Source organism: Lepisosteus platostomus, chromosome 11 (assembly GCF_059453375.1).
Source record: "Lepisosteus platostomus isolate fLepPlt1 chromosome 11, fLepPlt1.hap1, whole genome shotgun sequence".
Classification (NCBI taxonomy): Eukaryota; Metazoa; Chordata; class Actinopteri; order Semionotiformes; family Lepisosteidae; genus Lepisosteus; species Lepisosteus platostomus.
In genome coordinates this window covers 27,826,030-27,838,900 of record NC_142621.1, presented here as the reverse complement: position 1 = coordinate 27,838,900, position 12,871 = coordinate 27,826,030, and the positions used below count along the sequence as shown (strand labels likewise).

The 12,871-nt window shown below is 38.7% G+C and overlaps 1 protein-coding gene across 6 annotated transcripts in view; it reads right to left on the bottom strand.

Annotated features, from left to right (window-relative positions):
• elavl4 (ELAV like neuron-specific RNA binding protein 4) overlaps nt 1-12,871 on the bottom strand; it is a 108,501-nt gene that overhangs the window by 93,038 nt on the left and 2,592 nt on the right. The window lies entirely within an intron of this gene.

Below are 12,871 nucleotides of genomic sequence, written 5' to 3'. Positions count from 1 at the left end.
CTTGCTAAATCTTAAGCATACCTGTCTCTGAGTACCTGGCTATTTAGGCATAATTTACATAATAAGAACTCTCTCCTTTAGAAGAGGAAACTTGTTCTGAGCCAGGTTGAGTCCTGTGGTCTAAACACTGCGGGTCTGAGTCTAGATCGTGAATTGGTGACTGTGACTGGGAATTTCCCAAGCAACATCACATAATTGACCGAGAGGCACCAACTTATGTGTTTGAGATGGATCTCAGTGATTCACCTTCAAACCTGAATGCATGTGCCACAGAATTATGCAGTAATCGAAGTTGCGCGTTTAGTGCACACACACAAGACAAAGGCCACACTTCATCCTGTAAGAATGGGGTGTAGTGCAAGTTAAGGTTCTCAGGTTTGATGGACATAAAAAAGTAAATCAGTGTCTGAGAGTGTTTCACTTCTAGAAACATTTACACATGAAAGGTTGCCATCTTCTAGCATTAAACTCTATTACTTCTTCAGAGCATGTTGGTGCAGCAGAGCTCTCCTCTGTTGGAGGAAGAACTGTGTGACCCCCACACTGGAGTGTGATTGTGACAGGGTTCAGATGGAGATGAGATGAGTTCGCAACTCATACATATAAAAAAGCAAGCAAAGATCAACAAGAAAACTTAAAGTTTTATTAAGGAACGTCTCTAACAACTGTCACGTGACAAATCAATGCCTGGTGTATGCAAGTAAATTCGATTTTCAAAGCTCATTTAAGAAAATAACGTGAAGGAGAGGCAAAGGAACCATACTGTAGCTGGATGCATTTGTCTAAGTCCCTTTACTAGGCTCACTTAACTAGCCAGTGACAGCTGGGATAAAGGCAGGAGATGAGAGGGGGGGAAGTGCTGAATCAGATCTAGGAAGTGGCACATCTACAGGTCTCTCACCATTGTATTGTAGTTGAAGCTTCATGGGGGGAGTCTTTTTTTTTGGCCAAATGCCTTTCGCTGCAGCTGTTCTTTTTTGCTTTTGTTCCGTTTCATTAATATTTCTGAAATTATCTAAGAACACTCTGTAAATGGGAAATGTCTAGTCAACAAACCCTGCCAAGATCCAGGCTCTTTTACTGATATCAGAACATATACTGCTTACAGCAACAGTTTCTCTTTTTCTTCGAATTTTCTGTAGTGTGGATTTAAAATAGAAAAAAAAAAACTAAGTACCTGCACCAAGTCAATATTCAAGTAATTAAAAATACATATCCTGCACTTTCTATCTCAGAACATAAATTTAAAAAAAAAGATTTTATGCCAAATGTGCATTAAAAACATAATTTGATATGTTTAAGAACACATTCTTGCCGGAACAGCAGTGTTGTGGTGTTCCAAGATTATTTCTACGGACTCCTGTCTCTTGTCATATGCATTTGCACCTCAACATTGGTCTGTTCGCTCAAGTTCACCCACTCTTCAGATACAATGCCTTCAAAAGGTTTAGCATTGTCACTTCCAGATTTCCTATGTTTTTCTCTAGACCATCATTCTCCTATTTGAGACATAAAATTAGATTTCTCTCATCCAAATGACTCTCTTGAAAAACAGTTTCACGGTTTCGGGAGGCAATTTTGGTTAAAAGCTAATCTATGCTTCCAGTCGAATGAGCTAGTAAAGTGCTTCTTTCCAGTCACTTGACCATCAAATCTGTTCCCTTAACATCACGTTCTTAAGCCTGTTTTGCACAATATATGAAACACCCACTGATTTTTTATTTACCCTGTGTGTAATTGCTCTATCAAATAATGTTTCCTGAAGGTGTGCAAAAGAAACCTCATATGTACATTTTTATTCAAGAATTATATCCCTCATGGTGTTGCTGAAGCACTGAGTATAAACGACAAATTGGTTGAAAACCAGATTAAGTCAGAATTTAAAATAATACAAATGTTCTCATCCAACACGTCAGTGGCACAACCCATCAAAGGCTCATATTGAACGGGTATGAAGACAGGATATACAATAATCTGCAAAAGGACCTGCTCCACCAAAGAAGAACTGGGACATGCATTCTGATTAAGTCACTAGAACTGTTAGGACCGTGTTGCTTAAGGTTTCAATTCTTTCAGGTTAATCGGTTACATTTGAAGCAAAGCTATGCTTGAGCACTGCAATATGTTTTAATAGAGGTCTAGGCTCTAGGCTAACCCCATTACAGTTTCTAAAAGGCATAAGAAACATACCCATAAAAGCCAATTTAAATTAAACATAAAGTTTTATATGAAAAAAAAAACTTTTAACTGAATGTGCCTGTCATTGAAGTTATGCAGCTCCCTCAAAAATATTTTATTTTTATAAAAAAAGTGTTTGTGAATTGGACCCAACAGCAGTTTGCCTATTCCACTGACTCTATTTTCAGTAAAAAATGCTATACTGTGAAAATCCAGCAGAGTGATGTAATCTTAATTTTAAAGCCCAGTTCATTAACAAAATACGCCATTAGCTCTTCAGTAACAGCCTGTGCTCTGATTGAAAAATGGCACATTTTTCCATATACTGTACATGTACAATTATTACAGTAACAATTATACAGATTTAGCATCCTCTCACACTTTCCTGTACAGAGTTGTGTTAATGATTTACATCTAGCAGGAGGCTGCATAGTTATGGAAAAGGGCAAAAGTATTTTTTTTCGGTTAAACAGAAGAATGTAAGAAAGACAACAAATAAGAAGCAGCCATTTGACAGATAGTGCCTACTAGATTAATTATATCTAATTGATCACAGGATCTCATCCAACTAAAGTGGCTTCAGACACCCACAATTCTTTGTGTAAAGAAGTGCTCCATATTGTTCCTATACACATTACCTCTTAATTTACATCTGTGAGCCAAAGTCCTACTTTCACTGCTGATGCTTAAATAGTCCATTGGATTAAATTTGAATAACTTTCAGGATTTTTGAATACATCTATCAAGTCTCCTCAATCTTCTCAGATTTGAATAGATGAGATTAAGTTCCTTTAAACTGTGCCATATGCAGTGTCTTTTAAACAAGGAGTTAGTCCAGTGGCTCTTTCTTGATCTCTTAGGGAGAGAAATATTTTCTGTAATGTGGTGATAAGAATTGTAAACAACATTCTAATCTCAATATAGCAGACTCTGTTCAGAGAAACATTGCACTACAGAAAAAAAAAATCCTTACTGTATATATAGGTCAACTCATCCTTATTTAGCAAAGCTGTACTGTTGCAAAGATAAATTTCCTCAAACAGCTTGCTGTTCAGAAGTATACATGCTGTTCTTGAGGATGCTAAACAACCGACTTTCATGTGTATTAATTTGGAGAGATTTCCATTTGCTACACCTCCTGTTTCAGACCTCTGAGGTATTTCCTACAAAGTGCCTTACTGTGAGCACTCACTGCGGGCAGGTGTGATCTCAGGGAAAACGTCAAAGATCATAGCATGGGTTCAGGCTCCCAGGCCGAGAGGGCTACCGGAACACATCCAAACCAAACAACTTTGCATAGTCCCTTGCAGCTGGGCTGGAAAGGGTTTCCCTGCCTGCGGAGGTCTGTGTCATGTGTATTCCAAAGCCCGGTATGAAGGCTCCTCTAGGAAACGATTCGTCCCATAGTGGCTTCAGTGTTGCCTGTGTACTTTGTACAGAGACAAGCCTGAATGCCTAAAGGAATAATTATCATACACAAATACATATTTTTTTTTAAAAAGGGGACTGTTTCAGTAGCTGCTATTGATGTTCCTGGCAGACTGTGTGGTGAGGCATTTAAACCTTAATGTTGCTGTTAGAGCAGATGAATCATTAATGCCGTGAAATCACAGGGACTGGGATTCTTGCAGTTGGGAAGTGAGGAGCTGGGCATGCCTCTGTGGTCTTCTTCAGATGCATATACCTGCTATATCTATCAAGCAATTATCATTTATTTATGGTAACAGTTTTCACTGCAATCGGAAACCATATGCTTTTTCGAAAATGGTTTATGCGTATTACTAATAGAGCGCTCCTTAACTCTCTTCAATTTGCTGGAGCTCAGCCTTCACTTTACAATTTAACATTCTTTACTTTGCTGACAGCAGGCTAAAGAAAATAAGTCTCTAGTCTGCAGGATTCTCCTAACACCAGGAGATGCTGACAGGTCTTTTACTTGCAACTGAACAAAAAGCGACCCTCAAGCGGCCCTCAAAAGATACAGTAATGCCACTTCCTCCTGTTGTCCAAATTCTTACGTCTTGTTACTGTACATAAACACCTAGTTTTGGAAACACTGGTTTTATCTCAGCTCAGGGTGACTCCCGCACTCAACTGGGAGAATGAAGAAAGGCCGAAGGCCCTCTCGATAACTTTTTCAACACATTGCAAGCTCAGGATGCATTACAGGATGCTAAGAGCTGTTTGGAGGTGTGAACCATCTATCAGTGACACCACAGTAAGCCACAGGCAACCAGACGCTGTGGTAGCTCAGCTGTTGTTTTGCCAAGAGCCAAGACAGTTCTGGCTGACTAATCCTAACTCCCTTTTCCAAGGCATTGAGCTATGCAGGGATGCTGGGGTATGGAACACACTACCCTGCCACATTGTTGAAGCCAATACCCTGGCTTCCTCCAAGAACCAGCTGGATGAGATCTTTGGTTCACTTAGCAAATCAACAACCAAATGGTTGACAGGCCCATTGGACTCCTCTCGCTTGTAACCTTCCTCATGGTTTTCATCGTGTATCACCATTTCGAGAATCCCAGTCTCTGTTGGCTGGTGAAATGAGTGCACGGCCTACAGACAGCAGCTGTAGCGGGCTTTATAATCTTTAAAATAAAGTATGCTGAAGAAGAAAAACATCCTTACTTCACCACATTAACTTGCTTACAGCATTCTCCGGGTTTTACAGTAGCTGCTGCTGTAGAGGGATGGCAAACACCCTGATAAAGACAGGGCTGGAAGAGCTGTCAATTCCTGTGCATTTAGCATTTCGATGACGAGTTCGTACAGCAGGACCACAGTCATGAGGGAACGATGAAAAAAGTCTGTAATAAGCTAATGGTACACCCCTCAGTACCCTTGCGCATTTCTGTGCTAATTAACAAAGACACTAATTACAATAGTTACATAGAGCAGAGAAAATCTCGCTCTTAGGCATTCATAAAATCAACAGAATTCTTTCAATTTTTAATTGAAATGTTAACAGCCATAAAAAATCCCAAATTGAAATTATACAATAACAAAAACTAGGCAAACAATGGCTTCAGTCTCCACTTCAAAACGAATGTGTCTTTATTGTTAATGGGAAACAGGCGTAAACGAAAACAACAAAAACTGATTTAGGGGATGTACCCTCCTTTTTTAATTAGCTGTTTGAAACTAAAACAGTTAACTCCTGATGCTCCCAGATGTGTTTCCCTTGTTTAGCAACAATTATATAATTTATTTGAGCATGTCAGTGAATTGCGATGCCAATCAGCAAATTGTAGTCTGACAAAGTCAACATTAATTAGCTATGCAACAATGTTTCTTAGAACAAACAATTCTGAAAGAGCTGCTAGTGATTGCAGATCACACCAAAAGTATAAATACCCTACACAGTGAATGTAGAATACTGACCTCTTTTTCATGTACAGTATACTCACAGCATGAGAGATACTCCTGTTTTAGCTAAGGTTTTAGAACACAGTTGCCCAGATTTGACATTATACCTTTTGTTAAAAAACTACAGCTGAAGTATTTACAACATTTATTTTATTTTTAATATGAATGTGGGAAGAATTCGAAAAGATGTTTTGCAGTCTATATAGCTTGCTAGTGTTAAGCCCAGATATTTAAAAGGAAATATCATGCCACGGTCACAGCTTGACTGTCCTGTTACAGAGACATGCATGGTTTGTGATAGAGATGACTGCTTTTGTCGTTCACTCAGGATTCATTATGTTTCATTTCTCTGCAGGCGAAATGCTGATATTTCTGGATCAGGTGCAAGAAACCATCAACAGCTACTGTAACTCCTTGACTTGAACCACAGTATTTCATTATTATTTGAGGAAAGCTACCACAGTGGTTAGCATTCTGCCTCACAGGACTGGGGCCCTGTGTCCAGTTCTGGACCTGGGCTGCTATCTGCGTGAAGTTTGGACTGTATGATTTCCCCATGTTTGGATGGGTTTCCTCCGGGTGCTCTGGTTTCCACCCACAGTCCAAAGACATGCTGCAGGGCTTCTTAATAAACCAGCCCTGATGTGAGTGTGTGTGTGTCTGTGTGTCCCCTTTTAATGGACTGGGTGTTTCATCCATGGTGTCCCCTGCCTTGCACCCCCTGCTCACTGGGATAGGCTCTGGCTCCCCCGCCACCCTGAATTGGATAAAGCAGTTAGAAAATGGGTGGATGGATAGTGCAATCTAGAACTGCCTTAAAGAAACCTCTGACAGTTACCCAGTCATACAGGCTCACACCTGAAGAAGGCTCCACAGCCGAAACGTTGTGTTTTCTTTCTTCTCTTTTCAGCATGGAATAAACCTATTACTTGTTCCCATACAGGCTTATGCATTCACAAAGCAGAGATAGTCTGGCAGAAGATTTCAATCAAGCACAGTAAAAGGAATTAAACACACACTACACTAGAGTGCTGCATGGCTTATTCAATTATTTCTGAATGCTACAATCAGTGTTAAATACACACTTATGATTGATTAATCCAAAAAAGAAAACACAGCAACAAAGGCCCCTAAGGCCCTTTGTAAGTGTGTCTAAAGAAAAGGCCACCTGCACAGGTCCTCTGCATAAAGAGCTGGCAATGGCAATGGCTTACAGACTAGGACTCTTTTAGGCATGAAACACCTGCGCTTCTCAAGCTCCGACCCCAGTGGGATGCTAGCTCAGCTGTTTCCAAAGCATCCTTCTGCACCAGGCACTCGGCCTGCGCTGGGCCACTGACCTCAAGCCTATTCTCAATGCCAGATGATCCCAACTCTAATCGGTGAAACACAACAACAAAAGATCACAGGTCACTCAGAGCTCCACTGTGGCCTGCTTACAAAATAATGCAGAATGCAGAAATAAGGAACCTGAGATCCACAGAACACCACACATCTCTCCCGTAAAGAAGGTAAATGTTACAGTACAATGCATGACCATTTGGATCATTTGTTTGATCCAAATCATTAGTTTGATCGTCTATGAACGCCCGAAAAACGATGACTATAGCTTTCAGCATACAGCATTCAGATTTCAGCTTACTCTCTTACTAGCAGAGCTGTTCAATGCCAATTGCATGTCATCCAGCCTCAGGCATTTTTAGGATCCCCTTGTATTACTCTCCACAGTTAGTGCTGAGCAGAAACCGCAGGTTAATACTCACACACAAGTGCATTAATAATGGGGGTGTTTATAAATTTAGTACAAGGTCAGTACAGATTTTTAATTTGTAAACTGAACTGGAAGGGTTTCAGTTCATTTTTTTTTAAAATCCTAGTCTATTTTATCATGTATTGTGAAAAACGCGGACAATATTTATGAACATAATTGCCTGTTATTGTAACACACTGAACACATTCAGGAAAAATGTTTATTTTGATCTGAATCCGAGTACTTTTTATTCTAGTTCATTTTATTACTGTTATTTTAAAAACATGTTGGGGGGGACAATATTTATAAATACAACTGCCTGTTGTTGTGATAAACACGGAACACTCATACAGGAAGAGTGTTAGTTCATTCTATTCATATATTGTGAAAACCTGGGACAATATTTATAAACAGAACTGCCTGGGGTGTCTGGGAGGAAAGAATGTGTATGAAAACAACTTGTGTCAATGCTGAAAATAAATGTAAAAAACAGGTTGCCTGTCAACAAATTGTGAACTCAACAAATAGTGCAAGGATCTGAGCTGAAGGAAATTTCTGAACCCCTGTTGAAAGTGCTCTGTACTGTCAGAAATTTGATAATGGAGCAATGTTTGACTTCTGATTTTCAACACCTATTACAGCCTACCTGTCAAAACTACTGAAACAGCAGGAATCTCTAGGTGTGTGGTTTTGTATTATATCATACAGTATTTACAGGAGGCTCAAAACATTTTAAACTACCTTCCTGTATACAGTATGTATATGCCTATTGCTGCTTAACATTCTTAACATTGGCTCAGCTAGAATCTGAATCCACAAATGCAGTCATTACAAATGCAAACAGAACCAAAACAGTTTCTGTAACTGTGAAGTTAAAGACACACACCATGGCTTAATATTTCATGCACACTCTATTATGACCATACTTTTGATTAGATTGTGTGTTTCTTTTTACAGACATAACAAAGTTGAACAATGTTATTCTCCAATTATTAAAACACAGGTCTGTCTTACCTGTACTGGAATGTGGTGTAAATTGGCAGATGGTATTAAAAAGATAAGAAGCCTATCAGAACTTTCAGACAGGAATGATTTTTCACTGATTCTGAAGTTACATTGACACATATTTACAAAAATCTAATTTGTGGTGATGAATTCAATGTGAGAAAGGGGTGGCAAATGAATAAAAAATAATACATTTTTGTGTGTTCATGATGAATCAAAATCACAAAAAAGAGAATCAAATTAAATAGACACTACATAATAGTTCAGCAAATGCACGACAAACTTAAATACTGTGAAGCTAAAGGAAAATGAACTTCATTGTTTTGCACTTTGATTAGGGTATTCATTTGAAAATGTTTTCAATGTTTTAAGTTATAGGCACTTGTAAATCAAGTAGATACCATCTACCCCACTCTTAAAATTTTATTAATGAGGATCCAAGGCTGATCTTCAAGATTGATAGCATTTTTGTGTCCTTTTATCCTCAAAAAAGACATCACTCCTTCAGAACATTACAGATGTCAAAAGTATTCAAGGTTTCAAAACTACAATAGGAAAATGAGTTTATTTTCAATTTGAAAGATAGAACATAATTACAGCACTTCATTCAGGATGAATGTTAGGTTAGTATGATGTGCATGTCCAAGGTTAATCTGGTTGGCGTTTAAATAATGCTTTATGGAGGCATAGTGTCACTGTAGGGTAACTCAGAAAATAGATATATTTTTTTATTTTGGGAGCTGTAATATTGACTTTTCTTATGCAAAACAGTATGATAGCTTTAGAAGTAAATTCCCAAAGTTGCCTTTTATGCAAAGATGGACATCTTTATGCTACACACATCATCACATCACTTTCAATAACTGTTTATCCATGTCAGGGTTACAGTGGCCCAGAACCTATCCCATTACAGCCTGGACGAGACACCAGTCCATCCTAGGGCAAACACAGACACAAACATGCACACAATCACAGCAGGGCCATTTTTCCCAGAAGCCATTTTACCTTTGGACTGTGGGAAGAATCCAGAGTACCTGGATGAAACCCATTCAAAACCAGGGAGAACATGCAAACTCCCTGCAGATAGTACCCTAGGAATTGAACCCAGGGCTGCAAAGCAGCAGCGCTAACCACTGGACCGCTGAGCCTCCTTCTTTTTGCTAGTATTGGGCAATAATAGTATCCAACTGAAAAATTGAAAATTGAAATCCCATTGGCACTGCTATTACATTTCACCAGCAACTCAATGTAACAAAGCTGCCACGAATCTGTCACAAAGCTGTAACAAATCTGCATGAAGATGCAGATGCTAGCCACTTCAGACATAATGATTATGTATTGTTGATTGTAACATCAGTCATCATGTAATTGCCTGCTGGGCAAATAATAGCCCTAAAGGTTGCCCAAATCGGACTCTTCTTATAACAATTGTTTCCCATTGCGACTTGTTTTCTGCAAGATTCTATTGGGCATTGACAGCCCACACAAATAGATGAACACGATTCAGGACAACTGACAAACATGTTGGCCTTTTCGGAATCAAAGTCAAAAAAGAATTATGGCCATTTGAGATGGAACCGATACCGCAGCCAGGGCCAAATCAAAATGTCAGATTAGCTACCAATAGCGGACTGTAAAACTATTACATTATGGTGGCTTTCTGTGGGCATTTGGACTCATGGTAGCTGGGTCAAAATTCTGTTTGGCCCAGTCAATAACGAGGATTTGGAAAAGGTAAAAAAACATACATTGCCAAAACACTGCTGGGGACACACTATTGACATTATTGGCACAGACAAACATGGGGACGAGAATGACAAAGGCACAGGGTTGAGAAATGTGCTTATCCCAAGGGAATGTGGTCTCTAGAGGCAAATCAATTGACAGCAAAAGGAAACTCAGGTCCTGCTAGTGCCTAATGACAGCTGGCTTCAGATTTGTGTGCAAAGCACGAGTTGTCGTTTTTATTAATAGTACTTCAAATAAAACCAAGGTACATTCTCATACACTGAAAAATACTGTCACACAGCACTGCAGAAAATACCCAACAAAAGCTATTTCTGAGCACATTTTCTTTCGTTTAGGGAATACTAACCAACACCTGTCTACTGCACAATACTCCATGAATATTTAAAAGATTAACTGTTGCTATAACTCTTTCTTCTGCTCTAAATCACTATTACACCATAGCTGCTCTTCCCGCACCTGTTCGATAAGTAGTTAGGCAGGGCTGGGGGAGTGTAATTGGAATCATTTCCTGGGTAAGTTAACAACAGAAACATTGCAATCAAGGATGGAGGAAACTAGAGAGAAGCCAGATGGATGGAGCTAATCAATGTTCAGAAACAGAACTGACCCCTGCAATATGTGTGGCGCCCATAGCAATATGCAAATCGGAAGACGTTTTCCACTCCACACGACTGCTTCAGTTTGTTTTCATCACTGGTACAGCAGATTAGTTGCTCCGTTCAAACATTGCAAGGAAAAACTCTCAATCACTTGCCTATGGAGGAAAAAAAAAAGCTGAACAAAAACAGCAGCTGTTTATATTTGTGTGGAAAAGGAAAACAGCAGCCTTCCTACAATGGGGTTCATTGATCTATAATTGAAAATGTCAAAAAATCCTGATTGAGTCTCCTTGATGAGGCAATAGCAGAAATGAGCAGACCACGAACAGCTGTATTATTATTTTCTAATGTAAATCTGCCATGAACTGAATCACAACCTAAATAAAAAGCATGATTTCTCTGTTATAGAAAGATTTCTGTAATAGCTGACGCTGATTTTATTTCTTTTAAAATATAGAGGTAAGATTAACACCATACAGTATATTAAACGCCAGCTAACATTGTTTATATGCACTTGTATAAAAAATTAAACATTGTTTTCATAGTGATTCATTCGGGTTCCGTAAAAGCCGAGTCTCGTTTGCAATGGCAATTTTTAAGTGGTGTAAAAAGGCAGGATCCACTCTTACTGTTAAAAACATCTTTCCTTCACACTTCTGCACTACAGACCAGAGACCGAAAACGTTGTGCTTCCTTATGCCCACTATCTTCCTAGCTGTACAGATCGCGACATAAATCATTATACCATACCAGTTTTATCTTATACTGTGATGGTGTGAGGGAGCTTATTAAATTCCTTTTGGTGTGATTGGGCACCATTTCAAACACAATGTTCTCTGGCAGACTCACCTGAAAAAAGAACAGGCTGCCGCTATACAGAATGCCCTACAATCTGAAGCCTCTTCAGATAATCCATACAAGATGGCATGTCTTTCGCCACAAATACATACATTTCCGTTCAATTAACAAAGGTAAAATGCCACCTATCGATGTTTTTTAAAGCAGAAATATCAAGGATTTTATTTATATCCCCTATCTATTACAGACTACATTTTTGACAAAAGTTATTGAATTTGAAAATAGTGTCCTCCTCTCATCAACACACAGCAGGAGTGTAACCAAAGACATTGCCCCTCACATGGCTTTTAAGGAACGGGAAAGGACAGGAAACAGAGCTGTAGAAATACTGTATCACTTCATTTTAAAAACTGTAAGCTAGTATTATAACAATGTCCGGCCTGGAACCAAACCTTTTGATTTATTATCAGATTCATAAAAAGAGAGGCAGGTAAGATTTAAAAAAAAACTGAGCTTGAATCAATTAAATAAATTGGAATTTTAAAAATATTCTCACACTGAAACCTTTTGTCTTCCTCCCTGTCACCACAGGGCCAACCTTTTTAATATTCATTTTATCTGATCTCCCTGGACAGTCAAACTCCCTGTAACCTGTATCAAATATGAATGAAAGAATGAATCCATTCATTAGCTAATTACCTAATTAGAATATCTCAGCTCCTTTTCAAAGTCCTGTTTAGGGTCTCTTGCTGCTGAAGGTAAAGAAATTAGAATAGATTTCCTTCATCTTAAATTTAGGAATGAAAAAAAAGACTAAAACCCTGTCTATTATTAAATATATTTCTTAGATCTAAAGAGCAGAGTATAATCAGACCCACTGTATCCCTGCGTCTGGTAATGTTGTAAAATTCCATATAGTTTTAGGTTGCCTGATCCTGCTATGTGTCTTTATATGCCATTAAAACAAATATATGTGCCATTGCTGACTTAATGCTCGAATCTCTCAGATATGAAATCAAATTCTAATGACCAACTTGTTCTCATTTTCACTATAAAATAAGAATAGTCCCATCTTTTCTGCTACTGTTAGAACATCAAGTGCATTACCTTTAGTCTTAATACTGAACAAATTGCCTTAGTGAAGCCTGTTACAAGTTTTCCAACAGTTTCTTTTGAAAAGAGGAAACACAATCCAATCTGTGATACCAGAGACAAAATCACAAGAACCATTTATTTATCCGCTTCTGTTTCTTTGAGTGTTTTTCTCCTTTGTGCGTAAACACTGCAGATTGAAGGAAAAAGAAAAGGACATTTGTGCTGATACAGGCAGCAAAATCTCGGCGACTCCCGCTCAGTAAATCACAACCCTGCGAAGGCAGCTATCATTTAAAGTGTTGTATTTGTGGACTTCCTTAAAGGAATT